Raw genomic sequence first — 19,604 nt, 5'->3', positions numbered from 1 at the left:
TTATATTCGCGTTATTTTTCTAAAATAAATCGCTAGCGAAAACAAGTGGTTTACAATATCCACCAGAGACCAAAAGACATAATTTTATGTAAACGTATTGCCTAGTATTTCAGTCAAACAGTACTTATTATAACAAACATAAATAATTTTGTTTTATAGTTTATTGCAATATTTTCTTTAAATTTCGTTTATATAATATCTTTAATGAATCATAAATTGATATTTTATTAATATAATGCCTTATAAAGTAGATTTTGATGTGTATCATATTTACCCTGTTGTCCATTAGCGCAAACACAAATTACTTAAATATTACATTATTTAGATTTAATAGATGTATCACAGCTCTAAGGATACTAGTCCAGTGACCGAAATATTCTTTGAATATTGTACTGTAAAATAAGTTTCTTGTAACCCCAGACAGTAATGAAATAATTGACTGAAAAAAAGATGTGCTTAGACCAAATAATCAAGTCGTTATAAGGAAAAACATTACATTTTCCCGACTTTAGCTTGGCATTTTGTGTACCAACTTAAAATCGCTATGATTGGATGTAATGTATGACATTTTCTTTAACCCATTTGTGAATAACCTTAGTGGGTATATTTACAATATAAATTAAAGACTTTCACATTTTCATCAATTTGACAAGATGTAAAATGATTGTAGGCATGGATATCATATACAAGAATAATAAAGTTTTACTACCACTAATTTTCAATTTTAATTATAAAAAGTGGTTATTTCGGGAAAAATAGTATTGTCGCCAATTGAAAAATACCGTTTCTCTATATTTTGCTGCTAAACGATCTTGGTTACATTACACACAAGTAGTCGAGATCTTTTATGTTCAAGACTAAATCATTCTGGTAAACACTCACTAAACAATATCTAACGGATCAAAACACAACGAAGCTTTCAATATGAAACGAAAGTTCACAATACATGTTCAAGACTGTCCTGCACAACGGTGAGTGGAATAGTTTGCCAGGATAAAAGCTATATAGCTGTGCATTGAAAACTGACACATATAAAGAATGGGACCAACCAATAGCAGAATAAACAATTCAAACATAAAATGTCACAAAATCATTAAAAGAAATTATACAACCACGAGACATATCAAGATGTTTGTGAGAAAACTTGACAGAACAAAACATAAAAAAGCCAAACCATTTGGATGTACTGCATTTCTGTTTTAAAATATTTATATAAAAAGGTATATTTAAACAAATCAAAAAGAGTTGTGTACCACATCAAACCATAAAAAAGTAATAAAAGCAACGAAACAGTCCCATTTAGTTTCGATTTATTGTTTGTATTTGTTATTTTATCAGTGTGATAGTCGTCCGCATTATGGTTGGTTCTGATGTATGTATGGGCTTATAATACTAACAGGCATATGAGACTAACAAGTTCATTCAAATCCGCCGAGCATTGTTGCGGCGAAACATCATACCAAATTCTTAAGCATTGACTTTCTCTTATTTTTTGCTATAAAAGCAAACAGTACAAAGAAGTGAGAGATCTCAACTCTATGTCTAAGAAGGGTGGTATCCTTTCATGGACAGTGTTATAGTTTTATATTGTAGAGTTTTCGTTTATTATCATAATTTTCTTGATAAAAGTTCGTTTCATACATGGAAACTATTGAACCAATGGCAAATATGTTCCAATTTCGGTAACATCAATCTCGTCCTCTCTTTGTCAATTTTTGCATACTTGACATGGCTGAAAAATCGAGTTGTTACTAACATAAAAAAAAAAGATAAAAAAAAGAGCAACTAGTGAACCTGTGTTTACCTTCCAGTCTTTAAATTTCTATGTAGTTTATTTTTTTCTTTTCTTCAATCTTTTTTTAACACGGTATTGTCTGTCTTTAACTTGTGTTTTGTGTCTACCTTTTGATATCTTCTGTTTCTTTTAAGCTTTGTAGTCTAGGATCCCACTTAGCTTTTTAGAAATGCATTTTAATCTCTGTTGTTTGATTATCTTATCGTTACACTTTTATTATATTTTGGACCGTTTATATCTATAAAGGCAGTTACGAATCAACTAGTTAAAAACAAAGTATATTTGAGTTATTTGAATATATGTCATTTCTCATTCATAAATTAAAAAATTCAAAATAAATGCGCCTGCTGTATATAATTTACAATGTTCTTTCGGAATTATATAAGATAAAAGAATCACTCGATGCGGAGGTGTATTCCTATATTATTCGATGTGATAAAACAATCAGACAACCTCGGAATTTTTTTTAACTTGACCAAGGTATTCACGTTACGTTTAACTTTATATTTAGTTATTTCATATTAGTTGATGTTGCTTTGCAAGCTGATATCAGAAGGGGTAAATGAAGTAACAGATTGCGCTGGTGTAAAACAATCCTGCTATAATTTGGTTATAAGAAATGATTGTAATACTATCTTGTCGTTATATAATAAACGAATGGCGATGATTGGTCCATATATCGATCGTTCAATGAAATTAAGAGCACATAATGTCTTCAATTGATAAATAATGCGTTGGCCGATCTCTGACGTTGCATTTTTTCCCTTGGTTTGTGTTTTATGATTATTCCTAGGGGTATCATTAACTCAGATGTCAGTGCTTCGGTACTGACATAATGAATGTCAAACTTTTTTAAATTCAATTTCACTACATGTTTGCATTGTTCACTTTCTATCGCATTGTTATATATATGTTTTATTCTTTATTCAGAATCCTATTATTTGTATTTTAAACTGTAATATATCTGTTCTATCCGTAGTCCTTCGGTTTAAGCAGCAAACTTATAGAAATTTGAGTGTGTGTTCCTTTTGGTCATATACCAAGGTATTAATATACATTTCAGTTTCATAATACCAGAGAAAGATAAACCCAGATATAATTATCAAAGGTACAAGGCTTTTAATTTATACGCCAGATGCACATTTCGTCTGCATAAAACTCATCAGTGATGCTCAGATCAAAAAGATTTGAAAGACAGAAAGGTGCACTAGAAGCACCTAACTTAAAATTTACCAGAACTTATCATTGTTTCCGAGTTTTTAGAGACAATATTGACTTACTCCTTAAATTGTAATCAGAAGATTAATGAATGTCAGTGGGCGCGATGGATGACGTATCTATCGAAATATATCGTCCTAAATAACAGCCCCAACATCATTATATTTTCAGGTCACCGTCGTTATCATTATAAACTTTCATAAGTTATTTGTAACCCTTTAGGAGACACATGTTTTAAACAATTTGGTATCCTTGGACACCAAAACGACGCCTTACAGTTTATACTATAATCAACATGTCATAAATAAGCGTTTCTTGATGACTGTTTTTTTATATATGAGTTTGAATGTCTCTTATGTATCTTTCGCCATAAATGTCTTATTCAGTATTAAGAATGTAATTTAAATTTCCTTAATAAATAAATGCATGTAGTAATTTGACTGCTTCTCAAAAAGGTTACATGTCGTCCTAATCATACATGTGATAAAAGCATTAGTGTCGATAGTTTTCGAAAACGTCTTAAAGACTAAACATGAGTCTTTCGTACATAATTGTAATCCTGCCCAGTGGTATCTTTGATGAGTTTATTATAAAGTGGTAATTTCATTATTTAAATACGTTAGAGAAGTTACCATATGATCAAAAATTTTGTTCAAAATAAAATAGTTCATTCATATTATAAAAAGGGAACCTCAAATGACAACAGGTTCCCTCGTTGTATCATCAATATTTTATACATTGTTTCGTTTACGTATATTATACACAGGTGTAACATTGGAACCAGTATATGTATATTAAATGCAATCTTACATTGCACTGATCAATGACCTACAAAGTATAAAACTACAATAAGGTACATGTGTACTGGAAATTAATAATATTTGTATTTCTGAAATTATGAGCTGGTTAATATATTTTTCATGAAAAATTATATTTATTAGCAGTTATATACTTTTTTAATTATACGGTTTGACTTTCATATTGTTATCGTATTTCAAGATGTAATTAATTTCAGGAAGGACATATAACTCCGCGTCCTTACTTTCGCACTAAACTTTATGGTCTATGGTTCTTAGTTCCGGAAATAGTATTTGATCGAGCTAAATTTGTCCCTGGTGACCCCAAGTCATTTGTGATGATTTAAATTCAACAATATCAGTCTATTTTCCAATTGGCGTAATTGACCTTCTAATTAAGGATCCATTTTATGTGTCTCCCTACGGAGGGATATAAATTATTTGTGCGTAATTTGTGTTATCTTTATGGTTTTTAAAAGTTGTAATTACATTAACTTTCTTTCAAGATATCACCTTTTGGGTACCAGTAGTTATTTACATTTTAAACTGATTCAAACGCTTATATATCACTTACAATATTATAATTGCGTTAGCAGATGTCGTTTTGTCAGGTATGGTACAAGTCAGCGAATGACTAAGGGAAGAAATTTGATTCAAAAGTCGGTAATAACATAATCAAATTGTGAATAATACTTACAGATAATAACTCGACACCACTTTTGAGGGCATATAACTTTTATAATGGATGCAATGTCTGGTGACTTTTTGTTAATTTAGTATGCAGTCCATCCGTTTTTAATTGCTCATTAAAATCTTAATATTACATATGATCGAAAATTTCTGACAAAATGTCTGAAGGTAACCCTGTTGTTGAGTCAATAAAGATGATCTAAATGTCCTTGTTGAGTGAAAGAAGCATAAAGTCCTTTGTTGAAATACGAATGATGAAATTTAATTAGTAGTTACTATTCTTCTGTTTGAGGGCAAATAATATACGAGATATTTTGGTTATATCGATATGTCCTTCAATATTATACCTAGTTTTCCATGTTGTATAATTTGTACTATTGTTTTTCTGTTAGTCTTTTTCTTTTTTAGCAATGGCGTTGTGAGTTTATTTTTTGATTTATGAGTTTGACTGTCCCTCTGGTATCTTTCGTCCCTCATTTATTCTTGTATGAGCAGTTTTTAGCTTTAAACAAAAAAATAAATGCCAAAATTGAAAGTGAAATCAAGGGGAACCTTTTTGTTGGCTGATTTGATTCACAAAATAAAAGTTGAAAAAGATGATTAATTTATTTTTGTTACTAATAAAATGAATTAAACAATCCTAGAAATATCCAATTGCATGTGCTCAAATCTATTGATATTTATCTGTATGCACATATCGGGGTATGTCACATTCTGCATTCTTTGAAGGTCGTCTTGATTGATATTGAAATAATATCCAGACTAAAATACAAACAAAATGCAGTTTAATATGCGTTGTAAATTGCTTACGTCAGACTTATTGTTATTTGGATATACCTTTTAGTATGTTATGAACAAATGTAAGAGTTTGTATCATATCGGTGAAAAGGAAATTGGCAGCTAATGTCTCTTTGATTTTTACAATTTGGCAATTTTTCCTCCATATCTGCTCCCTCAAATACATATGTAGTTATCATCTGTGAATATCAACTGTACAGTCTTGTATAGCTTTCAGGTTTGGGAGTCGTTCCAAACATATCTAGAGGAAGGACAGCAATTTTTGGTGTATGTTTCGGTAGAAAGATTAGGGATAATTTCACCTGTATTTGTAACACTTACTAGGTTAAAATGAAAGAACATTAAAACTTTTTTCAATTTTATATCCTGATATATCACCAGCCCAGTATTCAGCACTTCGTTGTTGACATGAATATCAACTTCCTGTTACAAAACTTTGATTTTTTCGAGGAACTAAGAACTTTCTTATCCTAGGAATATATTACCTTAGCCGTATTTGGCACAACTTTTTGAAATTGTTGTTCCTGTATGCTCTTCAACTTTGTACTTGATTGGATTTATAAATATTTTGATCTGAGCGTCACTGATGAGTCTAGTGTAGACGAAACGCGCGTCTGGCGTAATTAGCTATAATCCTGGTACCTTTGAAAGACTTTATATTATCAAAAGATTGAAATAATAGATCAATTGTATACGTTCATCACTTTGAAAAAGTTATCTAAAGCTAAATACTGATACTGATATGGAATTGAATTGGCATTGAAGACATTATAACACATTTTACATTTTTGTTCAAATTTGTCAACCCTATTAAATAGAGTTTGGAGACATTTGAAATCCCTCAAATTTTTTTTTGTTTCCTTCATGAAAATATTGGGAATATATCCATGAAAAATCACTGCAAACATTTAATTGAACTTGCTGTTTTGGAGCATTTTCATTGATTTAGTCAATAGGTCGGAAATACACCAAAATGATTTATTTTCCATTTTACCATTCTCATCTCATCAAAGGGTGATAACTATTTATTGCAATTATGTGTATTTTCGAATATTTATCTAATACAAAAATGTATCTTATATACGATAAGAATGCATTTTATGTTTCGGTCCTTTTTTCGCGAAGGTTTATTTGAAAGTGAAATCAAGGGGAACCTTTTTGTTGGCTGATTTGATTCACAAAATAAAAGTTGAAAAAGATGATTAATTTATTTTTGTTACTAATAAAATGAATTAAACAATCCTAGAAATAGCTATAGAACCAGGTTTAATCCACCATTTTCTACATTTGAAAATGCCTGTACCAAGTCAGGAATATGACAGTTCTTGTCCATTCGTTTTTGATGCGTTTTGTTTTTTGATTTTGCCATGTGATTATGGACTTTCCAAATTGATTTTCCTCTGAGTTCAGTATTTTTGTGATTTTACTTTTTATTATATATTTACCCAAACAAGTTTCATTCATGGCGTTTGCACTCATCATCAAGCGTGTAAGAAGAAAAAAGAAAAATGCCGTAATATAGTTATCTATAATACAGCTCGTTCCCTCCTCCAAAACAATAATCTTCTAAGTGAATAAAGATGTCCCTACCTCTTTGTTAATGTACACCTTTATAATGTATATATTTTGTGTTTTATGACATTGTTGTCAAATGTGTATCACCAAATAGCCTTTCTTTTTCAAGCCATCAAATCTACTTTAAAAAAAATTCAAAACTATAAATTTGTATCAAAACTATTATGTGATGAAAAACGGTTAAACATAAAAACAAATCGTTAATAGTTTCTTAGTAAAATAGCAGCATAAAACAGTAAGTTTAAAAGTATTGATATTACATTATTTCTGTATTTATTACCAAGACTATCCTAAAATGCATTTATGTTACTAAGAAAATAACCATTAAATGCAAATCTTTTATAAATGTTTTTTTCAGTGATGTACTGGGTTTGGTATTGTTTTGAATAAAGGGTAGAATGTTATTGTTGTTTTCAGCTTAAAGATGATACAAATTACAACAAGATGCTAGTTTTCTCTTTTCTTACTTGTTTTTCAATTTCACAACGGAGAAATTCAAGAAAAGATAATGTTCGTGATATTGTTACGTTTACATTTGCAACAATGTTTTAGATATACGAACGTCCTTTTACGCTCAGACTTTGAGAAAGTGTTGAATCCGTTCTGAAGCATAACAGTGAAAGTATGAAAATACAGACAAGACTTCATATTTTAGCAAATAAAACTGTAAGTTTTAAATTATAAATATTTCATAATTTCTGTATTTATTACCAAACCAACGATCAATTTAGTGATTTCCGCGCTTTTAGTACAATATTACCGTAAAATCTAGGATGTGAAATATCGGATTTTAATAAGTTTTCTACAAGTATAGACAAATATAAAAATCAAGTATTTATGTATATGAAAGGATTAAGTAAAGGTTTTATGTTATTAATGTAAACGAAATATCTGACCTTTAAAATACATTACCATTGATGCATTGATTACGTCAATACTATTATAAAATCGAATATATTCCTAATTCATCTAACATGCACTTGTATGTAACTAGAAACATTTTTGAAAACGATGTGGTGACGTTTTATCTGGAAAAGTTATACTCTGTAATTTGGTATAATCGCATATCAGATTCAATATGTCCAATTATTTTTTTTCCATTTACTGAAAATCCGAAAGCAAAGTTAATGCATTTGTTATTATAGAGTTTGTTGAGCAAATCTGCATACAAAACAATGATGTGAAAATTTAAAGTTCGAGCAATAAAACATTGCAAAAGTTTCTGAATTACAGTAAACAAATGAATAGTATATGTTTATAACAGAAAGTAAACATATAATCCTGATTCTGGTTTTCATTCCTTATTCTGTTTTTTTTAATATCTTATTTTATTTTTCTGGATTTTGTTAGATTAACTTAATTACAAAGTTTTTAATTGGCATATATTTGTGTTTTTGATTAAGATGTCGAATTTTTCGGAGATCTGACCAATAAATAGTCTAAATTATATTCATGAGAACATGAATGGTTACCTCTGTTGTTTAGAGTTCAAATTCTTTTAATCAATAAAAAGATATCAGACACAAAAAAAAACCCTATTATAATGAAAGATCTGCAATTCAAATGAATATGTCCACATAGTTTTTAAAACAACGGGAAATTCGTGAATTTCATGATAGCAATAATTCAATACTTTTGTCATGCAAAAGGATGGTATATTTTTATCCCATCACTCCTTCATTGTAAATTTTCTATAGTGTCTGATCTTAAAGTTTTTATAATAAATGTAGTACACAAGGGTTATTTTGGATAATGAAAATTAAAACACAGACTTTCCCTGTCCAGCAAATTATACTTATATTTAAGGGTTGTCTGTTTGTTTGGACATGATCTATAAAAACACAGAAATGTTTGTTCTTCTAGTGGTAGTCAAACTTTACCTCCCAATTCACATTATTACAATTTTACAAAACACTATTTGCAGGAATGCTGTTTTTGTAAGTGTTTTTTTTCAGTAGGCTACAATATAACTTTATTCATCAATTTGTTCAAAACAAAATAACAACTCCACTAAATTATTCTTTGCAATGTTATTTATTTGAAAAAGGTATATTTGTGTTTATTTGATTTGTCCTTGTCGTTTATATGCTTAATTATTTACAAATAAAGGTAGAGGAAAGCAAACAAAAAGAAGTGATGGCGATGGATTTGTTTAGAACTAGGATTAACTACATGTTTTCGTGTTTGAAATGTAGAACTTCTGGAATAAAAACAACAAGTAAATCCCAAAAAGATGATGGAATGGAGTTATTGTGTGGTATCATAAAACAAATAAGTTATAGTATGAGGTTTTAATTGACTTATGAAAAGCAATTCAAAACAGTTTAGTTTTTTGCTGAGTATTTTTGACGAAACAACATTTGTGTAACAAAACGAAAAAACGAAGATGTTAAGGGGAGCAGCCAAACGTATTAGTCGAGGAAAGAGATTGAATACAATCAAAATCAAAAAAAGAAACAAGACGAACAGACACACAACAATCCACACAACAATACAGCTACATTAATAAATAATAATCAAACAACAAGAATCCCTCATAAAAGGACAATCAGGGACTACAGAAGAGAAATCAGCTTCTAGTTCAATCTTGTTCGAAGCCAGTATTACTAAAAGAGGGACAAAAGATACTAAAGGGACAGTCAAACTCATCAATCGAAAATAAACTGACAATGCCATGACTAAAAATGAAAAAAACAAACAGACAAACAATAGTACACATGAAAAAACATAGAAAACTAAAGAATAAGCAACATGAAACCCACCAAAATCTCATGTGTACCGGAAGGGTAAGGAGATCCTGCTCCTCATGTGGCTACCGTCGTGATGGTTCATCTTTGGGGATGTTAAAAACCAGGAAATATGATATTATTGGGGCTACGACAAAGAGAACATACCTGTGATGTTGTCAAATAATAAATGGCGTAAGTCTTCCAAACAAGCGTAACAATATGGAACAATACGTTCATCATCGTCGTTAAATCAGCAACCCTGTATGATAAAAAAGGCAAGTACAAAATTATGGTATTAACTTGGAGATAAATGCATCATATATAGGAGCTACATTACAAATAACGTTCAACCATCGTGTTAATTAATTTCGATAACTCCATAAGGTACGTTATTCTATGAAGTAAGGCTGCATTAAATCTTAAAAAAATAATGAACCATATACCATCTTATGTTATACTTATGACTCAAATATATAACTTTTGCCGTTTTAATGTTCGGGAACACCTCTTTCAAAATATGAACAAATGGAGAGAAAAACCAACGCACTTCTATATTCTGTACATTTTTATACATGAAATTCAGACAACAGACAAACGAAAGGACATGGTGGCATTAAAAATTCAATTATCAGAAAAACACATATATTTTTATGTCAAAAAAAAGCGCATTAGTACTTAATTTCTTTAATATTTATTCTGACGAAAAAGAAAATTATCTATACTGGCATGGGGTTCCAAAATCATTATCTAATTATTCAAATGATTTTGAACAATGATAACTTTTTTTCTTTTGTATGATACAGGATTTTGCAATTGAAAGAATGACGCAAACACTATAAATATACCATCAGTATTGTTAACGATTTTCCAATCAAGTCAATCCATTTTGACTGTTGCAAAAAGGGAGTTACAACACATAAAACATAAACTTAAATCGGCAAACACGTCGAACAAATACCAGTAACCTTATTTCATAAATCAGCAAAAACCAGATTGATTTATTATTATTATTATCCTGACATCGAGTGGCAAGTATTTCCTGCACATTCATCACGAATGTATAAGCCATACCATATAAACGAATGGTGATTTAGCATGTCAAAAGATATGTTCGAAGGTTTTAGAACTGAAAATCAAATTTTTAGAAGAGAATCAAAAACTTTAAGACCTACAAACAACAGCTAACACATTCGAGCTTCAAGTCATCAAGGGGACCATTTAAACTTATTTTTAGACTAATTATGTAAAAGAGGAGCGAAAGATTCCAGCGGAACAGTCAAACTAATAATTTGAACATAAGCTGACAACGCCATGGATTAAAAAGAAAAAAGACAAACAGACAAACAATAGAACACAAGAGACAACAGATTGTTACGACATAAGAAACATACCCGACATCATCTGTGAAACGGTTATTCCCTAACGTTCAAGCAACTCGTGAAGGCGTCCGTTTATTTTCACAGAAATAGTCTCGAATATTGGAGATCGTTGTATCGACCCTGCAATGGCTTGAAACAAACATATTTTCTACTTCTCTCTTATGTTCTCAACATTTAGGTTTATCACAGAGCGATGTTAGCTCGGAGTCATTATTTTGTGACTGAATATGATTAGTTATTCCAACGTCTCAAACTTTGTGAGCTCATACGATACAAATAAAATTCGCTGGTCTACTAAAACAATATACATCCACGTCCCATCCTGTTTATGCAAGTACCTTTCTTTTTTTCACATAGGCAACTCACCAATCAATTATAATTTCAAAACATCAATCGTATCATGTCCAATACCTATGCACATGTATCAAAACATAAACGTTATAAATCATAAAGATGTAAGGCAAACCAATATATTTACAAACGCGAAAAACTAATATACACGTTAATATTTTGAAATCAAGGGAAAGGAGTGCTAACATGTAAGAGATATTATTGTTCTTATGTTGTTGTCTTATGAAGGTCTACCCCGCATTGTCCGTTTTTCGTGTTCTGATGAAATTATTACTGTTAACTTCAGCATGAATAATAGAATAAAAATAGTTATTTTTGTATATTCGAACATAAATCTTTATTTTACAAAAATAACCCCCATTGATTTACGTATTAACACGCTGTTCTATTTATTCCTGAACATGACCATGATAAAGTTTGAGAAATTGTTTATTGCGCATTAAAACTTGTTTTAATTATCACAGTTTTAATTTACAACTAAAATTTTCACGTTTTTTTAGAATTATAATATTCTAAAAATATATGAAGAACGTAGGAGTACTACGTATCTGTCGGAACTATAATTTGATAGTATAATGAATTACTTGTATTACCGAAACGTATTAGATTAACACCTTTGATCAATGTTATTATTAGTATTACTACGAAAAAGCATGAAATTTACACATAAACAGTCTGTTATACGTTCAAGTTGATCAACGAATCGACCTACAGCACCATCATATTATAATGTCAAAACTTGTGGTACAGCATTAAAAATTGTGTTATAATCTTAATCACTACGAAACCAAAAAACTATTTCTACAAAGACAAAAAAAATGACATATAAAAACTCTATAGACAAAGTAAATATGCAAGAATGAATCAAGAATACAAAAAAGTCCATAGCAAAATACCACAGTGACGCGATGACCGATTACCGTACAAGGTCGAAAGTATATTACCAAAAATTATTCTAACAGAAAAGTTTTTAAAAAATATGTACAAAGACAAATAAAAACATCACTGTAACACGGAATTGAGATGCTAAACAACGTCAGTACCTCGTTTTTAAACATCAAGATCATTATTTATTATTTTGTTATGTTGACATTGAATATTTATCAATAAGATCTTGGAATCTCCCGATGATTTTTTTTTTAGAAAAAAGAACGTCTCGTTCTTTGAGATAACTCCAGTTCATCAACTTTCAACTCAGACACTGATGATGTTTTCCAAAGTCTGAGTAGGAGCTGCAAGATCTTGAACAGCGGAAGAGTTTGGACATGTATACCCGTTATGCAGGGAAAGTTGGTATATTTCTGCTAAGGTTGGGGGAATTTATATTTTAAATAAGAATCGTCGCGTTTGTCATAGATTCTGGTACTGAAATGACCGTTTACATAATTTTCTATGTATGAGTCTAAAATGCAGTCGAGGAAGCCATTGATTTTTATAGGCCATCAATAAACTTTTACACATAATTTGGATAGCTCAATCTTCAAAAATATTTTTGTCATACATCAGATTTCACCTAAATAGATGCACACGCCCGATGACGCTGATCTGTTTAGCGAAATATTGCCGGAATATATATAAAAAAAATTATAACACTAATAAGTGTATTAAAAAAGTTACATTCTTAGACACTTATATAATTCAATTTAGTAACTGCATCAGTTTATTTATAAACTGATCCACACCTAGATAGATTGAATGTTGATTGTTGCTATTTTTAGACACTATATATAATATATTATTATACAACTCGTCTAAACATCAACCCAACAATGTTAGATCTGTAAATTTGCTTTCGCAAATTTTTGGTTCTTCCCTCGCCGGGATTCGAACCCATGCTTCTGTGATATCGTGACACCAAATCGCCTGCACTGCAGCCGTCCCGCTAGACCACACGACCACCTGGGCTCTCCAAAAAAGAGCTTTCGGTGGCCATATGTTACCTTTCCACGTTAGTTTTAATCTAGCGGCGTACTACAGTACATGATATATAAGGCATGAAGATGTTATTGTTACAGATCAGCTAAATTATCTATAGTAAAGGATCCTACGAATTAATGTAAGATACAGTCACAGAAAATAATTATATTCATAAGTACGTCTGAGTCAGTGACAACCCTACAACAGATGTATCCATCGGATCGCCATCAATGATGGTTACATGGCTGTGTACATAATGTATATACAACTCGTCTAAACATCAACCCAACAATGTTAGATCTGTAAATTTGCTTTCGCAAATTTTTGGTTCTTCCCTCGCCGGGATTCGAACCCATGCTTCTGTGATATCGTGACACCAAATCGCCTGCACTGCAGCCGTCCCGCTAGACCACACGACCACCTGGGCTCTCCAAAAAAGAGCTTTCGGTGGCCATATGTTACCTTTCCACGTTAGTTTTAATCTAGCGGCGTACTACAGTACATGATATATAAGGCATGAAGATGTTATTGTTACAGATCAGCTAAATTATCTATAGTAAAGGATCCTACAAATTAATGTAAGATACAGTCACAGAAAATAATTATATTCATAAGTACGTCTGAGTCAGTGACAACCCTACAACAGATGTATCCATCGGATCGCCATCAATGTTGGTGATACATGGCTGTGTACATAATGTATATACAACTCGATCGTCTAAACATCAACCCAACAATGTTAGATCTGTAAATTTGCTTTCGCAAATTTTTGGTTCTTCCCTCGCCGGGATTCGAACCCATGCTTCTGTGATATCGTGACACCAAATCGCCTGCACTGCAGCCGTCCCGCTAGACCACACGACCACCTGGGCTCTCAAAAAAAGAGCTTCGGTGGCCATATGTTACCTTTCCACGTCAGTTTTAATCTAGCGGCGTACTACAGTACATGATATATAAGGCATGAAGATGTTATTGTTACAGATCAGCTAAATTATCTATAGTAAAGGATCCTACAAATTAATGTAAGATACAGTCACAGAAAATAATTATATTCATAAGTACGTCTGAGTCAGTGACAACCCTACAACAGATGTATCCATCGGATCGCCATCAATGATGGTGATACATGGCTGTGTACATAATGTATATACAACTCGTCTAAACATCAACCCAACAATGTTAGATCTGTAAATTTGCTTTCGCAAATTTTTGGTTCTTCCCTCACCGGGATTCGAACCCATGCTTCTGTGATATCGTGACACCAAATCGCCTGCACTGCAGCCGTCCCGCTAGACCACACGACCACCTGGGCTCTCAAAAAAAGAGCTTTCGGTGGCCATATGTTACCTTTCCACGTCAGTTTTAATCTAGCGGCGTACTACAGTACATGATATATAAGGCATGAAGATGTTATTATAATATATTATTATGATATACTAGAACACACCCGTGATTTTGCGGGTCCGTGACTGAATTAAAATACATAACTATCCGTACGCCTTATTTTAGTATTGGTATTGTCATCTGATAAAGTCATGCTGATTATAAGATGCACAGTTTTCTCTACTTTCAAAATCTTTCTGTTTGAACCCGTCGACCTGGAACCTATCAACTATTGGTAATTTTAATAATTTGGAAAACAAAAGGGCCTGGAATGGAGTATCTTTCACTCAACAGTATACAGTAAAAATTCTAAATACACCGTTTGGTGGTGCGCCTGTCAGATGCGGAACGTACAGATAATGTAATAGGTAACAGGTGAATATACTATTGGTATCGGTGTCGGATTCGATCCGGAACTTCTTAATTATTGGCAATAATTAATTACGTGGAAAAAAGGGGCCTCGAGTGGTGTAATTTTTAATCAACACTATTGTACTATATTAGTTATATGTAAAGTTGAATTCTTTGATTCATCGTTTTAACATGATGACGGCTGACAAATTGGACCTCGTAGTTTTAGTATAACTTATAGATTATTCAGGAGGCTAAATTTATAGAACAAAATCAAAAAAGTTAGATTGTTAATGGAAAGAACATCATTAATATATCTAAATGTAAAAATATGATCTGCCTTCTTTGATCTTCTTGTATTTGATATTTGTCAAAAAAAAAACTCCGGCTCATATAAAAATAATGGAAGAGGTCGACAAGTATAGAGGCGATCAGCTCTGCTCGTATGGATGGTGACAATAAGTTGCTAAATCTACCTCCTAGTTGTCAATAAGAAACTCCAGCATATACTGATTGCTTGTTTCTTTATGTAGCATGATTTTTTTTTTTATTCAATATTAACATTGATTAGTGAAATATGCCTTACAGTAGTCAGTACTTCGGTGTTGACATGAATATCAGTTATATGCATGGTCATTTTATTTTGAATTTTTCGAAAAATTAAGGATTTTCTTATCCCAGGAATAGATTACCTTAGCCGTATTTGGCACAACTCTTTGGAATGTTGGGTCCTCAAAGTTCTTCAACTTTTGACTCGGAGTTCGGTATTTTGGGGATTTTACTTTTTATAACATTTGCTTCTATTCTTATATCTAAAAGAATTGCGGAATATTTCTTTTTACCGATTTGTTTTCATATCACTTGGGAAATGGGGGTGTACAGGAATGAAACATTTTAAGATTTGTATTAAAATTAAGAATGGAAATGTGGAATGTTTAAAAAAAATCATCATAGATTCCATGATTGAATTTTTCTACAGTAACGCTCGAATAAAAAAAGTTAAAAAGGCCAAATAAAGTCAGAAGTTAGAAGTAAGAACTAATTACAGAAGAGAAAGATCGAGATTCAAAATTTTACAGATATTCTTTAGTATTCTTTAAAATTTGTGTTGACAATTCCTTTGTAGAACGTACAAATGGGCCAAAAATGTACCGTTGTATTTACAATCAGCTAAATTTGTTAAAAAGCAAGGAAAAGATGATAGTCAAATGACGATCGTCAGTTTCTATATGTTTTTCGTTCTTCTTTTATGTTTATTCTTTCCCCTAAATTATAACATCTTCGACGTTCGTATTACTTTTGGATTTAAAACAAATGGCTTTAAAACTAGCTAAAGTGTAAACAAACCGTATTCTACATTTACATTGGTACCAATAATAGAATACTCAGTCTGGACAGTCATAAATGTGGCATAACTGAATGTGTGCATATCGTCATATTACACCGAATACAGAATTTTGCATTTTCTATTGAAATGTTGATGTTTACCTTTACTTTGCTCGTTTTAAGAGTAAGAAGGATACAGATCATGGGTCGGACACTAATGTTTGGCTGATTGCAAAATTATCACAGGATCGTTATATATATTTGTGTGTTCTACGCGTAGTTATTGTAAGACGCGTAGTACCTATTGTAAGAACCGGTTCAGATTTCGTGGGTAGTATATAAGAAAAGGAGCACGTTTTTTCAGCAAATGAGGTTAGGCTGTGACCACTACGTTGATAACTACTACAGTGTAGACATATTTACAATAGTGTAGAATTGTTATGTATTGGATGTGTACTAATTATGATATTTGTTTATTCTTAGATATTCTGTAGGCCAGTGTACCATGATTTTTTTTTGTTTAGTGGACGTAACGTATTTGCATTCAGAGAATTCAATGTTTTGGTGGGCAATTAAAATTAATGATGATTAACTTTTTACAAATAAATGTTTAATAAAATGGACAAAATCAGAAATGTGTTTCTTTATTTTATACCAAAATGATAAGTATACAGTTTGGGTTTGAAGAAGGTTTCAGAAATTTAGTAGCGATGTGCACATAAATACTTTATGTCCATTTGAACAAGTGAATTAGAACCTAAGTCTATGTTATCCATATCTCGTCATAGTCGTATCACAGTTGATAATTCGGTCAGCATGTGTTTATACGGCTAGCAACATATTTATTCTAATTCTGTTCTGATTATTATATCATTTTCACACTTGTGAGTTATTAATGAAAAGTACGTATGACGTCAACGGACTGTAGTAATTGCTTTCTTTAGGAAACGTTAATGAACAAAATTAAAAAGTATTGCTCCCAGTGAGAATTACGCGATACATTTTCGCCTTAAGACTCGTAATTATTCATGTATATATAATAAGTATCAATAAATTGTGTTTTTCATATATTATACTTCTATAAATGAATAACTTTTCATGTTTTGTTGGCTAGTGGGTTTCTTTTTTATTCTTCTTTTCTATTTTATTGAATCGAAATATTAACTTAATTGATTTTTTTTTTTTGGTCAAATAGCTTTTCAACTGTTTCTGTTTATTCAAACTTGGCTTTCGTCTTCCCTGAAGAAGTACATCAAGAAATCGCTTAGGCTGCATGAAAGTTATAAAGTGTTGTATTCATATTTTGAAGTAATCTATATTAATTCTTTCAAGTTTTCTTTCAATCATATATTCTTCCAAGCTGGTAAATGTTTTCAGGCAGTTTGCTTTGTATTTGCAAATTTTTTGGCCTCCAGCATTAATGATAAGACCTTGATTGTCGGAATGCACATCTGGTGGAGAAAAATGTTTGAGTTAGTAAATTCATTGGGATTCTTTGCAAGTAGGCGTGAGCATAATTATAATATCTTACTTAGAACATGATTTATATTCATTCTTCACAATAAGAAACATTAAATCATACAAAGTCATTGGCCGAGAGCACATTTTACATCTTCTGATTGAATTTTCTCACGCTTATACGTGAGTAATGGCATGTTAGTATGACGTAAAGAAATAGTGATGACTTCGTTTGGAAACTTTAACTTACAGAGTTGAATAGTGTCGTGTACAATAAGTGATACAATTATCGGCTTAAAATTTGTAATTCAACATGTATACACTATTACTAGTGTCAATATATTATTTTTACATTGAATCTTTACCTAACGTAATGCTTTCATTTATGACAGAAGATTGTCATGCATTTATGGCTGCTTGATTTGAGTTTTAAACCTTAGATTCTGAAAAAGGGGAAAGACACCAATAGGACAATCAAAAACGTGTTCTGTAGCCATGAAATTTTAGATTAATTTGAATCTTTTAACAAAATTTACCTATTGGTCCATCTTATGGATCACACTGCCAAAAAGATTTACTTTACTTAAGTTTTTAAAATAAGTATAAAAAAAAACGTCAGTTTATGCGTTTGGTGGGCATTTTTGAATTTATAGAAGAAACATATAGAAGTAAACAAATCTCCACCAATTCGTATATTATATACCCATACAAATACTGAGGGTGAAATTTGACATTACTGTTTTACAATATATATAAACTTTAAAATATTCTAACGTGTTTATATGTCACTATGCATAGTTGATTGTTGTCAGACAACACTTGCAGTGACACAATTCTTACAAAGCAGTCGATATATTCGACTTAACAATAATTAACCACTCAAAAACATATATTACATCAACATGATCAACAGATTTGTAGAAGACATCTCGAGGTCAAATGTGTTACGGTACTGCTATCCGGAAGAGAAAGATCTTGAGCTTTTTTTTTTATCAGATCTTTTATTGTTTGTGATTTTTGTTATTTACTGATCACTTAGTTATATGCAAAAGTGGTGTATCTTGTATTTATTCCAATGTAGTGAAATTTAAACTTATGAAATAGTAATCGTTAAAGTACATTATTTTTATTATATTTTGCATGAAGGGTTCCATGTCATGGGATGTCATGTGATGTTAGGAGAATATGTAATGTGTAAGATTTGAAAATTAATAATAAAATTGAGAGTGGAAATGGGGAATGTGTCACAGAGACAACAACCCGACCAAAATAAAAAAAAAAAAAAAAAAAAAAAAAAAAAAAAACACAACAGCAGAAGGTCACCAACAGGTCTTCAATGTAGCGAGAAATTCCCGCACCCGGAGGCGTCCTTCAGCTGGCCCCTAAACAAATATATACTAGTTCAGTGATAATGAACGCCATACTAATTTCCAAATTGTACACAAGAAACTAAAATTTAAATAATACAAGACTAACAAAGGCCAGAGGCTCCTGACTTGGGACAGGCGCAAAAATGCGGCGGGGTTAAACATGTTTGTGAGATCTCAACCCTCCCCCTATACCTCTAACCAGTGTAGAAAAGTAAAAGCATAACAATACGCACATTAAAATTCAGTTCAAGAGAAGTCCGAGTCTGATGTCAGAAGATGTAACCAAAGAAAATAAACAAAATGACAATAATACATAAATAACAACAGACTACTAGCAGTTAACTGACATACCAGCTCCAGACTTCAATTAAACTGACTGAAAGATTATGATTTCATCATATGAACATCAGGCACAATCCTTCCCGTAAGGGGTTTAGTATCATACCATCATAACATATATGAGAAGA

This window comes from Mytilus trossulus, chromosome 2 (assembly GCF_036588685.1).
Source record: "Mytilus trossulus isolate FHL-02 chromosome 2, PNRI_Mtr1.1.1.hap1, whole genome shotgun sequence".
Lineage (NCBI taxonomy): Eukaryota > Metazoa > Mollusca > Bivalvia > Mytilida > Mytilidae > Mytilus > Mytilus trossulus.
The sequence above is the reverse complement of the archived record's forward strand: the minus strand, read 5'-3'. Positions refer to the sequence as shown.